The sequence below is a fragment of the Pristiophorus japonicus genome, chromosome 10 (genome assembly GCF_044704955.1).
Source record: "Pristiophorus japonicus isolate sPriJap1 chromosome 10, sPriJap1.hap1, whole genome shotgun sequence".
Lineage (NCBI taxonomy): Eukaryota > Metazoa > Chordata > Chondrichthyes > Pristiophoridae > Pristiophorus > Pristiophorus japonicus.
Genome location: NC_091986.1, coordinates 107,260,437 through 107,272,824, shown reverse-complemented (window position 1 = coordinate 107,272,824; position 12,388 = coordinate 107,260,437). Strand labels below are relative to the sequence as shown.

At 42.9% G+C, this 12,388-nt stretch overlaps 1 protein-coding gene across 3 annotated transcripts in view; it reads left to right on the top strand.

The window, feature by feature from the left end:
* The window catches only part of LOC139275058 (protocadherin Fat 3-like), a 941,319-nt gene that overhangs the window by 679,972 nt on the left and 248,959 nt on the right, over positions 1-12,388 (top strand). The window lies entirely within an intron of this gene.

The following is a 12,388-nucleotide window of genomic DNA, read 5'->3' as shown; positions in this document are numbered from 1 at the left end:
TCTGGAAAGCTGCCTTTGCTGCATTCAGATTCATGAAAGGATGATACCATTTAAAAACAATAGCTTTTATATCCACGTTAATCCTTCGAGTTCTAGATTCTTCTGAAACTTTAAGGAGCTTGAATCAGTTTTTTTGAAACTTGAAATCTGATAATTGTGATGATTTGCAAAATTGTAATGCTGTTATGAAGAATAATAAAAATAAAGAACATGGGATATTCCTTTCTTTTCAAAGTAGCATTTGACAAAGATTAAATTTAAGCTTGTCTTTGAGTCTTTAAGGTCTCTGTTACTAAATTTGAGTTTTCTAAACTATGATAAATCGAACCAACCATATTTGAAGGATTAGTACCATTTTGCATGCCTTTTCATTGTCTTTGACTAAATATCCTTTGTGGCTGTAAAAGTTATTGTTAACAATCCTATTGCATGCTGATGTTCCATGCTGTAGAGTATCCATAATGAATAGGGTTCAGCAAAATTGTGTTGGTCAATAGTGCTGCACTGTGTAAATGATCTGAGAAGTAAAGGCTGAAATATGTGTGGCTGAGCTCTACACAAACACATTCTAGGCTGTATATCAAGTCTATTAAATTTGGTATGCAATAAACAACAATCCCTTAAAGAGCATTACATTTGTTAATCTATGACCTGTGGCATTTGTATTCCATAGCCTAGTATCTCCTTGTGCTACTCAGATCATTATCATTGAGTAGCATATATGTTTGGCATGGAAAGCATCAAAATCTTTATATATTTTTTCCCTTTAAGTATACAATGGTTCGCCCTTTATTGCAAATATTGCTAGAATTACCTTCTTTCTGCATGATCTGTTTTGCTCTTTGCTTTTTTATTTGTTTTAATTTGAGGCTCCATAATATGGCGTTGCACACCTTTCTGTTTGTGTTCCAAAGATTCAACTGAAAATGCCATATTTACTGTTTGATGCGAGAAAAGCATTTAATGAGCCACCGAGTGGTGTTCATTTAATTTTTCAAAAATTCGTTCCATAAACTGTAGCGTATTCTGTTGCATTATGTCACAATGCTGGCAAAACTAACATTATGGTTTTGTTCTATGAAGATGTGCTAAGAATCATCTGAGCATGTAGTTCATTAGTATTTAAACAGACAGGGTTTCGGGCATTCATCCACAGCTTGGTTGAGTTATCCTTAGTTAGTCCACCGTGTCAGTTAGTTTTTGGGAGGATTCTTGTCACTGTAATGAGTGAGACCACATTTAAAATTGAAGATAATATGTGACCCAGATGGAATTTGCATATTGATTTGACTTGCTCAATTTATTCCTGTATTTAAATAATTTCTTTCTTTAATTAAGAACATAGCTTGATGCACCATTTTGAGCCTGGTTACAGTTAGAATTGTACTTTCAGTTTCATAAAGCCCTTTTATTTACTGTTTTAAAAACAAAATAATGGCATTGTAGAGTATCACATTTAAAACTGTTTGACAGAACTCATTACTTACAGATTCTGTTCTTCATTGATTTAAGGTTTGGCTTAATGGTATACATAGGTAGTACAAGTCATGTATTTTGGCAAAGTTTTCAGCTTACTTGTTGGTCACTAACTGCACTGGTTTCCAAAACTGAAGATAGGAAGACATGCCATTTAAATGACTGGTGTGATTAGTTTTATATTGTTCAGATATATATTTAAGTAATGGTATATTGTATCTTAATCCCTGAAAAGGGTATTTCTCTTTCAAGTTATTTCTGTTAGAGTTAGACCAGTGTACCTGTAACCCCCAGGTGACCTCCATATCCCTCTACATTAGCTGGATTGTCAGGCATGTTTGTGAGCCAAAATAAAATTGTTACTGTCTTATGGCAGTCTGTGGCCAGGCTGCAGACAGGTAGAAATGGCTTGGTCTGCTTTGCTCATCTACTTTAGAGTGCAATGTGCTTGCAACTTTAATAGTTCTACCATTAACAATGCTGATTAGTGGAGTTGTATTCATTTTTATTCATTGAGCACGATCTGTTTGCTAATACATAGTCTGGATTAGTGGAGCGTTTACCCTGGATCTTCCAAGGATGGAATTGGGGTTACACAAAAATGAGAACAGTGAAAAATACATCATAAACTTAAAACATGATGGTCTAAAGGGTAAAGGCACAGCCTGATGTAATACTAAGAATAGACCAGAATATCCCAGAGTTGATTTGTGGTCAGAGCTGAGTTCGCTAAGCTCAACTGAGGCAGCACCATTAGACTCACTGCCTCCGGACTAGACTGGTAGGGGCAAATACACCAATGTTCTTACCACTGGGAACTATCCAGTGATTCCTGCTAAAAATAAATTGAATACCCTGCTGACACTCACTATCTAAGCTTAGACATAATGAATGGACAGTTTAGAGGGCTATCCACAGAACCATATTCCAGCAAGATTCAGTGCCTTTGAGTGAGAGAGGGGAAATATAGGAAATTGTAAAATAAAGCACATTATGAAACATTAAAATGATCATTTTTGAAAAAGTTGCAATAATGCATTAGCTCATTGTTGATACTGACTGAATTCATAAATAATATATGAATTTTGCTTAACACCCCCCTTGCCCCCCGAGTACAATTTGAATTTTGTACAACAAATGAGAAGTAACTTGAAGAAATATGAAGCATACATGAAGAATAGATGGCATGTTATAGTCGACTCAGATGAATGCTCAGTTTATGGTATATGTCAAGTTGAAATGCTATAATTGCATCCTAAACGTCTTGAACTCTTTTTCTAACTAATGTTTCCCATCATTGTCCTTTTTGTTTCTTCAATCCTTTCTTTCCTGTCATTTTTTTTCTCCTTTCCTTCCTCTTTGTGTCCCTGTCTGACCCCATTCAAGGTGGGAAGCAAGCTCGAGAGATGTTCTATGTTTATCTGACAGCTTGTGGCCAGAACTGTTCCAGAGAAGGTATCGCTACTCCCATAAAGTCTCTGAAATCACAAGTATATTGTCTGTTTCAAGATTTTTCTGACGCTCTTTTTGTTCAGTTGTACAGGTTCGAAAGACTAAACTATTTGACATTAAACGAATTGTTTATATCACGTTGATATTGGGGGCTTTTCATATTTGTAATTTTTTTCATCAAGATCAGGGATCACGTGAGGGAATGGAATAATTTTCCAGTTTGAAAATGTGAGGCTGCAGAATTCTGCAGATCTTTACACCTCCTATTCACATGCGTTGAATTATAAAATAAGATGGTTCATATTAGTGATGGTGTATTTATATATGTTAAGTTTAAAAAGAATTCTCATGGTACCGCTGAAGTCTTTTGCAGCACATTGTTAGAATTCCCGATGGATATTGAAAATGACAAAAAAGGTCCCCGTTTTGGATTATCATGTATATTCAAACACTATTTGTCTTTTGCTGAGTTACATATTTTAGTTTTAGTAGATTATGTTGATCCATTAGCTAACTATTCACTTCCTCTACTGAATTATTATGGGCCGCAATCCTTATGCGTGTGCAAGTTCCGGGTTTAGGCGTGCGCTGTGCATGCGCGAAAACCCAGAACCTGCAATCTGTCAAGAAATCTCTTGACAGATCCTCTGCATCCTCAGGAAAAGGGCCTCTGCAGGCAGACAGCTGAGCCTGTGAAATTCTTATGCCTGGCTTTTACCAGCGCAAGAGTTTAAAAAAAAATTAAAAATAAAATTTTATCAATCCTGTGTAATAAGGTAAGTTTATTTTTAGACCCTTTAACAGATGTAAATTTATTTTTCAAAATATTAAATTTTTGTTTTAAATGTTTAATTATATTGTATTTTAATTAATTTTAAATATATAATTAATTATTTATTTATTATGTTAAATGTATTTTTATGTGATCCCCATTCATAGAAACATAGAAACATAGAAACATAGAAAATAGGTGCAGGAGCAGGCCATTCAGCCCTTCTAGCCTGCACCGCCATTCAATGAGTTCATGGCTGAACATGAAACTTCAGTATCCCCTTCCTGCTTTCTCGCCATACCCCTTGATTCCCCGAGTAGTAAGGACTTCATCTAACTCCCTTTTGAATATATTTAGTGAATTGGCCTCAACTACTTTCTGTGGTAGAGAATTCCACAGGTTCATCACTCTCTGGGTGAAGAAGTTTCTCCTCATCTCGGTCCTAAATGGCTTACCCCTTATCCTTAGACTGTGACCCCTGGTTCTGGACTTCCCCAACATTGGGAACATTCTTCCTGCATCCAACCTGTCCAAACCCGTCAGAATTTTAAACGTTTCTATGAGGTCCCCTCTCACTCTTCTGAACTCCAGTGAATACAAGCCCAGTTGATCCAGTCTTTCTTGATAGGTCAGTCCCACCATCCCAGGAATCAGTCTGGTGAATCTTCGCTGCACTCCCTCAATAGCAAGAATGTCCTTCCTCAAGTTAGGAGACCAAAACTGTACACAATACTCCAGGTGTGGCCTCACCAAGGCCCTGTACAACTGTAGCAACACCTCCCTGCCCCTGTACTCAAATCCCCTCGCTATGAAGGCCAACATGCCATTTGCTTTCTTAACCGCCTGCTGTACCTGCATGCCAACCTTCAATGACTGATGTACCATGACACCCAGGTCTCGTTGCACCTTCCCTTTTCCTAATCTGTCACCATTCAGATAATAGTCTGTCTCTCTGTTTTTACCACCAAAGTGGATAACCTCACATTTATCCACATTATACTTCATCTGCCACGCATTTGCCCACTCACCTAACCTATCCAAGTCACTCTGCAACCTCATATCATCCTCCGCGCAGCTCACACTGCCACCCAACTTAGTGTCATCCACAAATTTGGAGATACTACATTTAATCCCCTCGTCTAAATCATTAATGTACAATGTAAACAGCTGGGGCCCCAGCACAGAACCCTGCGGTACCCCACTAGTCACTGCCTGCCATTCTGAAAAGTACCCATTTACTCCTACTCTTTGCTTCCTGTTTGACAACCAGTTCTCAATCCACGTCAGCACACTACCCCCAATCCCATGTGCTCTAACTTTGCACATTAATCTCCTGTGTGGGACCTTGTCGAAAGCCTTCTGAAAGTCCAAATATACCACATCAACTGGTTCTCCTTTGTCCACTCTACTGGAAACATCCTCAAAAAATTCCAGAAGATTTGTCAAGCATGATTTCCCTTTCACAAATCCATGCTGACTTGGACCTCTCTTGTCACCATTTTCCAAATGCGCTGCTATGACATCCTTAATAATTAATTCCATCATTTTACCCACTACTGAGGTCAGGCTGACCGGTCTATAATTCCCTGCTTTCTCTCTCCCTCCTTTTTTAAAAAGTGGGGTTACATTGGCTACCCTCCACTCGATAGGAACTGATCCAGAGTCAATGGAATGTTGGAAAATGACTGTCAATGCATCCGCTATTTCCAAGGCCACCTCCTTAAGTACTCTGGGATGCAGTCCATCAGGCCCTGGGGATTTATCGGCCTTCAATCCCATCAATTTTCCCAACACAATTTCCCGAACACAATTTCCCGACTAATAAAGATTTCCCTCAGTTCCTCCTCCTTACTAGACCCTCTGACCCCTTTTATATCCGGAAGGTTGTTTGTGTCCTCCTTAGTGAATACTGAACCAAAGTACTTGTTCAATTGGTCTGCCATTTCTTTGTTCCCCGTTATGACTTCCCCTGATTCTGACTGCAGGGGACCTACGTTTGTCTTTACTAACCTTTTTCTCTTTACATACCTATAGAAACTTTTGCAATCCGCCTTAATGTTCCCTTCAAGCTTCTTCTCGTACTCCATTTTCCCTGCCCTAATCAAACCCTTTGTCCTCCTCTGCTGAGTTCTAAATTTCTCCCAGTCCCCAGGTTCGCTGCTATTTCTGGCCAATTTGTATGCCACTTCCTTGGCTTTAATACTATCCCTGATTTCCCTCGATAACCACGGTTGAGCCACCTTCCCTTTTTTATTTTTACGCCAGACAGGAATGTACAATTGTTGTAATTCATCCATGCGGTCTCTAAATGTCTGCCATTGCCCATCCACAGTCAACCCCTTAAGTATCATTCGCCAATCCATCTTAGCCAATTCATGCCTCATACCTTCAAAGTTACCCTTCTTTAAGTTCTGGACCATGGTCTCTGAATTAACTGTTTCATTCTCCATCCTAATGCAGAATTCCACCATATTATGGTCACTCTTCCCCAAGGGGCCTCGCACAATGAGATTGCTAATTAATCCTCTCTCATTACACAACACCCAGTCTAAGATGGCCTCCCCCCTAGTTGGTTCCTCGACATATTGGTCTAGAAAACCATCCCTTATGCACTCCAGGAAATCCTCCTCCACCGTATTGCTTCCAGTTTGGCTAGCCCAATCTATGTGCATATTAAAGTCACCCATTATAACTGCTGCACCTTTATTGCATGCACTCCTAATTTCCTGTTTGATGCCCTCCCCAACATCACTACTACTGTTTGGAGGTCTGTACACAACTCCCACTAACGTTTTTTGCCCTTTAGTGTTCTGCAGCTCTACCCATATAGATTCCACATCATCCAAGCTAATGTCTTTCCTAACGATTGCATTAATCTCCTCTTTAACCAGCAATGCTACCCACCTCCTTTTCCTTTCATTCTATCCTTCCTGAATGTTGAATACCCCTGGATGTTGAGTTCCCAGCCCTGATCATCCTGGAGCCACGTCTCCGTAATCCCAATCACATCATATTTGTTAACATCTATTTGCACAGTTAATTCATCCACCTTATTGCGGATACTCCTTGCATTAAGACACAAAGCCTTCAGGATTGTTTTTTTAACACCCTTTGTCCTTTTAGAATTTTGCTGTACAGTGGCCCTTTTTGTTCTTTGCCTTGGGTTTCTCTGCCCTCCACTTTTCTTCATCTCCTTTCTGTCTTTTGCTTTTGCCTCCTTTTTGTCTCCCTCTGTCTCCCTGCATAGATTCCCATCCCCCTGCCATATTAGTTTAACTCCTCCCCAACAGCACTAGCAAACACTCCCCCCTAGGACATTGGTTCCGGTCCTGCCCAGGTGCAGACTATCCGGTTTGTACTGGTCCCACCTTCCCCAGAACCGATTCCAATGCCCCAGGAATTTGAATCCCTCCCTGCTGCACCACTGCTCAAGCCACGTATTCATCTGCGCTATCCTGCAATTCCTACTCTGACTAGCACGTGGCACTGGTAGCAATCCCGAGATTACTACTTTTGAGGTCCTACTTTTTAATGCTTATGGGGATTCCAGATATATAGAATCCCAATAAAGATGAATGGGGATTCCCTTCTTTAATTGGTTGGGCCGGCCCACTTGATCCATGGGGCACTTGTGAACGCCATGCACCCCGGGATACGTGGCCCTCTACGCAGGCCTACGCCTAGAGACCCAGGACCACAAGTTTCCGTGGATCCCGAGGCAGAAGGTAAGTACGTAGATTTTATGCTGGATGGAGGTATCTGCCTGCGGGAAGCCTTTGACTGCAAATTCAACCTCTCGCTATCCACATTTATTAAGCGTACAGGACTAGTATAGTAAAATATATTTGACCAACACCTGTGTATATCAGTTCGCTGTGAATTGCCTGAATGAGAATAGAGACACCTATAAAGTAATATCTGATGGTCCTTCATATCCAAAATCTATGTATACAGTCAGATAAGTATAAGATTATGAGAGGGCTTGACAAGTTGGATGCAAAGAGGATGCTTCCACTGATAGGGGAGACTAGAATTAGAGGGCATAATCTTAGAATAAGGGGCTGCCATTTAACACTGAAATGAGGAAAAATTTCTTCTCTGAGGGTTGTGGATCTGTGGAATTCTCTGCCTCAGAGAGCTGTGGAAGCTGGGACATTGAATAAATTTAAGACAGAAATAGACAGTTTCTTAAATGATAAGGAAATAAGGGGTTATGAAGAGCGGGCAGGGAAATGGACCTGAGTCCATGATTGGATCAGCCATGATCGTATTAAATGGCGGAGCAGGCTCGAGGGGCCGTATGGCCTATTCCTGCTCCTATTTCTTATGTTCTTATGTAAATAGCAGTTGCCAAGAGAATAATGCAACTCTAACCACAACATCTTAGTGAGAGCATAAACAATTTTAGGGACAGAAAGTACATTAGACAGATCAAGCCCATCCTTTTTCCAGAGATTCATGCCACCCACCTGTTTTCTCATCATATCAATTATTTTATTTATTGGTTAGCAACTGATAATTGCCCTATTTGTGAAATATGGTATGACAAAGAACTTATAATGATGCAAGTTCCAAAGCAAAGAGGTGCAAATTTTCTGGTGTGGTGTTATGATCATTTCATCCATGTGCTCAGCATCAATTGTATCTATGCTTTGCAACTACAATTGATTAATTACATTATGTTTGAAGAAGACAGAAACATAAAAGCACACTGTAAGTTAAAAGGTAAATCCAAATACACCACGTCTATTGTTTCCCCCTTATCTATTCTGCTAGTTACAACCTCAAAAAACTCTAACAGATTTGTCAAACCTGATTCTCCTTTCGTAAATACAGGTTGACTTTACCCAATCCTATCATTATTTTCTAAGTGCCCTGTTACCACGTCCTTAATAATAGATTCTAACATTTTTCCTACGACTGATGTCAGACTAACTGGTCTGTAGTTCCTGGTTTTCCCTCTCCCTCCTTTCTTAAATAGTAGGGTTACATTTTCTACCTTCCAATCTGCAGGAACCATTCTAGAATCTATACGTCTTACGGATGTTAAGCGTAAGGTTCATGCTTTCATATGCCTCGGTGAATACATCGACTATATCCTGGAGTTCAGCCTCAGAATGTGCGCAGACGCAGGCGTTGTCTGCATACTGCAGCTCAACGACAGAGGTTGGGGTGATCTTGGACCTGGCCTGGAGGCGGCTTGGTTAAACAGCTTCCCACTGGTTCTGTAGTTTCGTTCCACTCCAACGGGGAGTTTGTTGACTGTGAGGTGGAGCATGGCAGCGAGGAAGATTGAGAAGAGGGTTGGGGCGATGACGCATCCCTGTTTGACGCTGGTCCGGACGTGGATTGGGTCTGTAATGGATCCACTGGTAAGGATCACTGACTGCATGTCGTTGTGGAGCAGGCAAAGGATGTTGACAAACTTTTGGGGGCATCCGAAACGGGGGAGGACGCTCCATGAGCCCTCACGGTTGACAGTTTCAAAGGCCTTTGTAAGATCAAAAAAGGCCATGTATAAGGCCTGGTGCTGCTCCCTGCTTTTTTCCTGCAGCTGTTGCACTGCAAAGATCATGTCCGTTGTGCCCTGTAGGGGACGAAATCCGCACTGTGATTCCGGGAGGAGCTCCTCAGCCACAGGGAGAAGACGGTTGAGGAGAACTCTAGCGACAACCTTCCCAGTGGCTGATAGCAGGAAGATTCACCTGCAGTTGCGCATTCTGACTTGTCCCCCTTTTTAAAGATGGTCACAATCACTGCATCTCTGAGATCTCCCGGCATGCTCTCCTCCCTCCAAATGAGAGAGATGAGGTCATGTATCCGCGCCAACAGCCTTTCCTCCATACTTTAGCGCCTCAGCAGGAATTCCATCCGAACCCGTAGCCTTGTTATTCTTGAGCTGTTTTATGGCTTTGCCTACCTCGGCAACGTTGGGGTTTCACTGAGGTGGTGGCGGGTCGCATGCTGTGGGATGGAATTAAGAACACTCGACTCAAAGGCAGAGTCTCGATTGAGGAGATCTTCAAAGTGCTCCTTCCAGCGGGCCTTAACAGCCTCGGTGTCCTTGATGAGTGTTTCCCCATTCTTGGCCAGGAGTGGGGTGGGGCCTTGGGAATTTGGACCATAGGTGGCCTTGACAGCGATGAAGAATCCTCGCATATCGTTGCTGTCAGCCAGTTGTATCTCCTGTGCTTTCTTCATCCACCACCTGTTCTTTAGGTCTTGGGTTTTTTGTTGGGCCTCAGCCTTGAGCCGTCTGTAACGTTGCTTTGCAGCGCCCGAGTTGGATTGTTGCTTGAGGCTCAGAAATGCTCTGCGCTTAGGATCTATTAGTTCTTGGATCTCCTGATCATTTTCATCAAACTAGTCCTGGTGTTTTCTGATTGAGTAACCAAGTGTCTCTTCACAGGCACTGGTTATGGAGGCCTGGAGGGCAGACCAAGCGCTGTGGGCATTCAACATCTCCGGGTCATCAAGGCACGCCAGATTGGCTGTGAGGCGTTGGCTGTATAGGGCTCTCTTATCTGGGGGTCTCAGTGCCTCGGCATTAACATTTTTGCGGCACTGCTTCTGCTGTCCCCTCTGCTTTGGGGCTATGTTGATGTCGATAATGGATCGGATTAGGCGATGGTCCGTCCAGCAGTCGTCGGCTCCTGTCATGGCGCGGGTGATGCGCACATCCTTGCGATCACTGGCTTGGACGATGACATAGTCGAGCAGGTGCCAGTGTTTGGAGCAAGGGTGTTGCCACGATGCCTTGTATTTGTCCCTCTGGCAGAACAGGGTGTTGGTGATGACCAGTTCGTGTTCTAGACATTTTGTCAGGAGTAGGGTACCATTGGAGTTGGCGTTCCCTACACCCTCTCTGCCAAATACGCCTCCCCAGAGGGCTGTGTCTTTGCCGACCCTGGCATTAAAGTCACCGAGGAGGATCAATTTGTCACCCGTGGGGATACGGGACAGGGATGTCTCGAGGTTGGAATAAAAACCCTCCTTAACCTAATCCGTTGCATCGAATGTTGGGGCGTACGCACTGACGACTGTGGCGCATTGCTTCCGGGATAGGGTGAGTCGAAGAGTCATGAGGCGTTCGTTAACCCCGCAGGGGGAGTCTTTGAGGCGGTCGACCAGCTCATTTTTGACGGCGAAGCCGACTCCATGAAGGCGGCGTTTTCCTCTGGTTTTCCTTTCCAGAAAAAGGTATAACCTCCACCATGTTCCTTGAGCTGGCCTTCCCCTGCCACCGGGTCTCGCTTAGGGCAGTGATGTCGATGTCAAAACGTCTAAGTTCCCGGGCAACTATGGTGGTGCGGCGTTCTGGCCTGTTGCTGTTGGAATTATCCATGAGGGTCCTGACTTTCCAACGATGTGGAAGATGCCTGTGTGTGAGTTTTTTTTAACGTGGGGTGCCCGCTGCACACCGGCAACCACACGGGCTTAACTGAGCAAGGTCTTGGTTCAGTGGCAAGGGGGTCCAAGACAACTGGAGACCAGGCACTGCTGTATAAGCCTAATTGCTTACGGCGAGATGTTGGCCACAAGCTCGGTGTCAAGTAGCGCCATTGATGGTAGATGGCCCGAGGCTTGGTTTGGGGACAGGTATTAGGAAGGTCAGCTGTCCGCTGGGGTTCTGAGGGATGTTTTGAATAGTTTTTTCCAAGGTTAAAAATTTCCCTGAAGGTTTTCAAGTTGTTTTAAAAGTTTAAGAGTTTAAAAGTATTTCCAAATTATTTTTTTTTTTAAAGTTACACAGGTTGATTGAAGGTTTAATAAATAGATTAAGAATTGATTAAAAGTTGATTTAAAAAGTCTAAAATGTAAATCAAGTTGTTTAAAAGTTAGTGTTCACCGCTAGCGACCTATGGCAGGTACAGCCCGTCGTTGGACCCGGAGTGCGAGGCTGGACCGGGCCCTCTGGCCGAAAGGACCTGGAACGCAAGGCTGGGTCAGGCCGGCTGGCTGAAGGGACCCGGAGTGAGTCGTTGGACAGTGCAGCACTCCCTCAGTACTGACCCTCCGAGTGACCCCGATTCAGTACTATACTATGTGATATATTTACACACTGAGCCATTGGGGATGTTAATGTTACAGATTATAAGTAAATTGTTTTACTTGAAGCCAGTTTTACACCACTGCATCATTCAGCTTGGAATACTTCAAGGAAGTATTTTTTTAAATGGGTAATCCAGAACATGTTGGCTTTTCCAACTGAATGTGCAGTTTGTCCTTTATTAGTGTGTTATAAAAAATCACAACATCACTGAATGCATTGATTAGCACAGACAACCTCAGCTAGCTAATAAAAACAGAGGCACCATCAGAGCTATGACGCCAACCGCTGTCAACTTGGCCCTGTCCATCCAGAGTCCATATATGATCATTTTATTTTAGATGTCCTACCACCACCTGCAGATCCCGACTTTAAGGAGATTTGTTGTGTAAGTGATACAAAACCAACTACCGAAATTGCTCAAAACATATTGGCCTGAAATGTAATACTTTGGAGAGCGGGACGGGCTGGAGGGGTGGGGGTGGGGGGTGCTATGGGGGAGCTTGGAAGCGATCAGGAGAACAGGTTTCCCACAGGCCCTACTGAATTTAATGGATTTGCTTTTGAGATCTCTGTTTCCCACCTGCAGCAAGCCAGATGGAGAGGATGGCTGGGTGTGGGTGGGTAGGCCTGTGGCA